This window comes from Ricinus communis, chromosome 1 (assembly GCF_019578655.1).
Source record: "Ricinus communis isolate WT05 ecotype wild-type chromosome 1, ASM1957865v1, whole genome shotgun sequence".
NCBI classification, from domain to species: Eukaryota; Viridiplantae; Streptophyta; class Magnoliopsida; order Malpighiales; family Euphorbiaceae; genus Ricinus; species Ricinus communis.
This window is the reverse complement of record NC_063256.1, coordinates 16,653,017-16,659,042: the sequence shown is the minus strand read 5'-3', so window position 1 is coordinate 16,659,042 and position 6,026 is coordinate 16,653,017. Positions and strand designations below refer to the sequence as shown.

Sequence of the window (6,026 nt, the reverse complement as noted above, 5' to 3'; positions counted from 1 at the left end):
TCATACTCCAGAACATATGAGATTGCGTCCTTTTTAAGTAACATGTTCCACGTGATTGAATTTATAACCAAGTGTCTTTTGTCGGCATGAAAGATAAAAGGGTGGAGGAGCTCTTCTGTCCATATCTTCCCACTTTTTTGCACTGTGAATGGATAGCATTGTGCGAGGCTTTCAACATCATCATAAGCAACAATCAGAAAATGGAATGCAAGTGAGTTGTACTTTAGAGTGTCGTTTTGGGAGATATTCTCTAAGGTCTTTTTTTTTTTTTTTTCAATTTAGTGTCTCATTTAGGTCCACAAATTTTATTTTGTAATTCTTTAATTATTTTTTTAGTACATTTGGAGAGGTGAGCTCATGGAGTGTATTTGAGTTAAAAAGGATGGATCGTTTTCTAATCTTATTTGTGCTCTTATAATAACTAGTTTTTTTTTCTTTTTTATTTACATGTGATGCATGTAAATATTAATAGTTAAAATTTTATTTTATTATATTATTTTTTATTAATTAATTGATCATTTAAGGATCTTTGGATGTTTAGCATTTACTTCTATTGTATCTACTATGATGTGAACCTTGACAATTTGTGATACGATCCAACACGCGAATTTGGAAAAAGATTTCCAAGAAAGTTAAATATGATCTTTAATGAATCTTGACCCATGCAAACTTTGATGTAACGAACATTTTCATGCCAAAAAATAGTAACTTCATACAAATAATGTCAAATTAAATCAAAATTAAAATGGAGCGACAAGAATGGAGATTCGATATCAAGTTTATCTTGAGTATACAAATGGTATCATTCGAAATATACTACAAGTATATTCAACTCAAATTCAAACAAACTTATAAACTTAACAGTATATAGTATATGTCGATTATATTATGAATATATAATGAGTATCTACTACTATTTTTTAACTCATTAAAGCCTATATATTTATTGCACAAGTAGTATAGATTCTAATAAATAATTTTAACCACTTATAATAGCTTTAAACTAATTATAAAAGCTATTTAGTTATACAAGTTTTAATTCATGAAACCAAGTCATGAAATTGAATATAAAAACTATTGCTATTAAATGTCCTTTACATCAAAGTTTATGTATCTCATATTTTTTTCCAATATCCGTTGTTGTGAAAAAAAATAGATATTCTACATATATATATATATAGTCAATATACAAGAATTGTATAAGTCATATATCATACATGTAATATAAGCACAAAATTTACTAAATTTCAAGAATATATATTCATGATATACTTATATTTACTCGATATATATATATATAATTTGTTGGGTTTTCTGTAATGTAGACCTAAATACTTAGTTTTCTGTAAATTTGAATTTTAAAATCTAATATTCATATTCTAGAACTTTAAAATACTTAAAAAATCATATGATGTGATAGTTTTTGAAGCATTTTAATATAATGAGACTTAAATTAACATAAAGTCAACTAAGTATATATTTAAAATTAGAATTAGCTCTTATAAAATTGAAGAATCGACGAATTTAACTTCAAAAAGTTTATAGTTTGCAGTTTTTTTGTTTGATATTGTTATTAGTGAATTATTGATGAGATTGTTGTTAGATTTGCTGTATTTTCTGGAGTTTGGATCGACATTTTGATTTTTTATTGTTGTTAGATGCCTCCACCAGTTATTGCAATCAACTAGAAAAAAGAAAATCACTTGAGATAATGCTAAATTACTGATTTTCAAAGAATAGTGAAAGCAGAAAAAAAGTTAGGGACTTGAGATAATGCTAAGTTTGAGTTTAAATAAAAGTAAAAATAACATATATTTCTTTCACCTCAAAATATAAGAGAGAGATAAAAAATTACTATAATATATTTTTTTTTTAAATTTAGAAATAAAAATGATAAGTAAATTTATGTTATAAAAAATTAATCCAACACCTTTGCTTTCTTAATGCTAAAAAAGGATTTGGTAGGAAATGGAAAGAAAAAGAAAAGGAAAAAAAATAAAAAAAAAATTGTAAACAATGAGCAAAAATATTTAGGTAAACTTGTGTATAAATTGAATAAATTATTACTTTAATTTATAAAAAAAATACTATAATATTTTTAAATTCAGACATTTAATTAAATAAAAAAATAATTCAAACACTAAATAGAATTAAATTTTTCTTTGGTTTTTTTGGCTTTATCCTTTTTATATTACTTTTTCTTTTTGTCTCGTCGGCATTATTTTCTTTAGTTGATTATTGATTCTTAAGCTATCACCTTGAATGTGACTTCTCAAATTTTAGGGAGAAAGTTCATTTTTGCCTATAATGTTTGGTTTAAAGAGTATATTGTCCCTAAACTAATTTTTGGCTCAAATAACCTACAAAACACAAAATATCCATCATTTAAGCCCCTTCTTATAGGCAGTTAATTCTATGCCTTATGACATCGGTGTCACGATAATATTACCTCCAAGGTCAAACAAGTTAACATATAATTAGAATTAAAAAATATGGATAAGTCCTATATATAATAAAACTTATCTATTTAATTTTGTTAAAACATATAAGTGTTTAAGCTATTACCTCCAAAAAGACACCACTTAGCATACACCACAAAGGCGATGAGTATACTAAGCGTTGTCCCAAAGATAGTATATTATGTTTACACTCGATGTCCAAGGTGTGATCTCATAAGTCACATAAATGAGAGTATACTCATTTATCCAGCTATGTAATATCATAATCGTATATAAAATAAAATTACCAGTACTTGTTCTAAATTTCTATAGAAAATAATGATGTTTAGAAATGTATTTCAACAATTCATAAAAATTAAAATATAAATAATATATTATTAAAAAATATGATGTTATAGGTTTATCCACTCACTTGGTATGCAGGACTCAACCGACTATACTTTCACCTAATTAATTATTTTCTGCTAATTTCCTTCAGACTGTTATCTGATTGCATAACTCTAAAATTTCATGTAAAAACATATTTTAGAATTAATCTCTCTTTAACCAACGTCTATCATTCTATATCTAAAATCTAATTATAAACTTTTAATTCTAATCTTATTTTAGCATATTCCTATTTATTCCCTTCCTATTCTGATTGATTAATTCTACTAAAAATTTCAGCAGCACATCCTCTACAATACAGACTAATTTCCCTGTAAATTATATCCACAACCTGCAAGAAAATTCACACGACACATCCCAATAATAATTTCTATCCGAGAACTCCAAATATAAATTTTTATTTAACTTGATCTCCCTTTGATCAAACAATATATCATTCTAGATTAATTTCCATCTTATCTATATACTTTTCTAGCACATGAAATTTTATTACAATTACTTTCCTCCAAACATATTAATAACTAGATTAATAATTAATTATTAATTCTATTTATTTATTTTCTAACATTAATATTTATCCACTGGCTATTTTAATTAACCCTGAGTATAAAATAATAATTGATCTACCTCACAAATCAAGCATCATATCTTATCTAAATAGTTCATGCCAATAGTATTATTTATCATATAGCTAATACTAATTTTATTTATTTTCTCCCATCACTTAAATGTACATTTTACTACATTTATTTATTCTAGCAAAATATAATATTTTTCAGTCATTATGTCAATTATTTACTAATAACACAATTAAATTAATAAATTAATAAATTAATTAAAATCTCAATTGTATATATTTAATTAATTATTGAGATTTATGACTAATATATTAAGGTCCACTAAATTATTTACAAAATTTAACTAGTTTCACATTTAAAATATTCATAAAGATACTAATGATAGAGTTTTTATAAGATTATCACATTGCTCAACATATTTTGATTTTGCAAAGATACATACCTACATTAAACACTTTTTTCCAATTAATACTACTATATTTTTAGTTAACAATTTTAAAATTAATAGGCTAAAGAATTACCTAGACATCTGCTAAATCAGTCGATTCGCCTCCGGCCTCTGGAGTCTGATCACGCGTCTATAAACTCGAAACGATGCGTAGAGAATGATTTTAGCATCTTATTTTTCGATCTAACCCCGATCATCTTGAAACATCCCAGACAGTTTCCAACCATTGATCTTCTAATGAAGTCCAATTGTCATGAAATAGGTGTCATCGAAAAGCTTGTGACGTATAGGTCTCAAATATGACCTTTGATCAACTGAAGCACAATGACGTTGGTCGAAAAATTCAAAAATTTAAATTGGCCTTACAAGCTTCCTCTCATCGGATTTTGCTTTTTTCAACAACCTCATGGGTTGATGATGGGCAAAAAGGGAAGCCCACAAGTTATTGGTCTTCTGAGACTATAACCACTGTAAACGGATGTCGTTATCACCCTGCATGGCGGCGAGAAGTTGTTGCATTCTTCTCCATTTTTTGTCGTCTATCGCCACTGGTAGCTGCTACTGTCGCCTCCATTGAGCTCGTTGTTGCCTCCTCTTCCTCTAGCCAGCTTTACCGCACCTCAAACTAACTCGTCCCTCATCTGCCATTGAAGGCAGCTCCAAGCTTCTTCTCCCCCTTTCTTCATCTCCTTCCTCTTCCTTTCTTTCTTTTCTTTTCTTTTTCTACCCATATCCACTTTTGGTCCCTCAATTTTTCTTTGAACAACCATAACTCCTTGGAAATATCAGTTAAACCCCTCAAGCTTGATATTATTCTTTCAATTTGACCTTAATCCTTTAATTTTAGGTTAAATTACAAATGGAGATAAATACAAGATTACTATTTTAACCTTACTTATAAATTAAGAATTACCTTAATGCCCCTATTGACACATTTATTTATAAAAATGCCAACAAGTCTATTTCCTCACGTAAATTCCATAATAAATCAATTATACTTTTAGCCCCTATCTCATAAATAATTATCAAATTAATCCTAAAACTTAATTAACTTAATTAATCAATTTAGTAACTATTTTTAATTAAATCCAATATCATTTGCTAAATAAAAATTTACCATTCCCAAATAAACTCTTAAGAAAAAAAATATTTTTTATAGCCTCCTAGTATAATATTTAGTTTGTATATTCATATCAAGAAAAATTTGAGTACAACATTTATAGAGAAATAACTTACCCTTTATATAGATCACTTATCTAATATGCTACTTAATCAAACTAATTAAATATAGTTTAATAAATCCTTTTATATTTTATCTAACATTAAAAATCCCATTTTAAAGTAAGGTCTTATTAATAATCTCTTACAAATGATCCAACTAAAAATAAAATGCTTTACTCTAATCACATGCATCAAATTTTAAAAACTTCTAGTTTTGAGATCATCATCATCATCATCATCATCATCATCATCATCATCATCATCATCATCATCATCATCATCATCATCATTATTATTATTATTATTATTATTATTATTATTATTATTATTATTATTATAGTTTCTTAGGTATGGGCGTTAAATACAAGGCTCTTTGTCTCATAGGTTAGCTTAATGAGGACCCTAATGAGCATATATAATTATTTTTAAATGTGTGTGCCACTTTTAAGATTAATGATACAAGTGAGGATGCCATGCAGTTGAGGCTCTTCCCTTTCACTCTTAGCAGTAAAGCAAGAATGTGGTTGAATTCTCTACTATCGAGAACAATTACCGCTTGGGATGAGTTAGTGAAGCATTCTCTTAGTAAACATTTTCCACCAGCAAAGTCATCAGGTCCAAAATTTCAAATTTTAGACAAGGGAAAGATGAGTCCTTATATGATCTTAAGAGAGGTCTAAGATTTTTTTGAGATATTGTCCTCATCATGGGTTTCCAAAATGGATGGCTCTTCAAGCTCAAATTACTAATCTCATGAAGCAAGTAAGTTCCATGAATTGTAATGCTATTAATTCCATCAGTTTCTTAGTTTGTGAGTTGTGTGGTGGAAATAGGCACACAAGTATGGATTGTCGAGTTGGGAACCCGTTCACTTTGTCTTCTTCCGAGCAAGTAAATTAGGTGGTAGTTTTCCTATCAACAAGTCAACAATCC

The 6,026-nt window shown here is 27.5% G+C and overlaps 1 non-coding gene across 1 annotated transcript; it reads right to left on the bottom strand.

The window, feature by feature from the left end:
- Positions 1–5,700: 5,700 nt before the first annotated feature.
- Positions 5,701–5,806, bottom strand: LOC112534778. The gene has a single exon (XR_003079031.1). It is a non-coding gene; the product is annotated as a small nucleolar RNA R71 (small nucleolar RNA).
- Between the last annotated feature and the right edge of the window lie 220 nt (positions 5,807–6,026).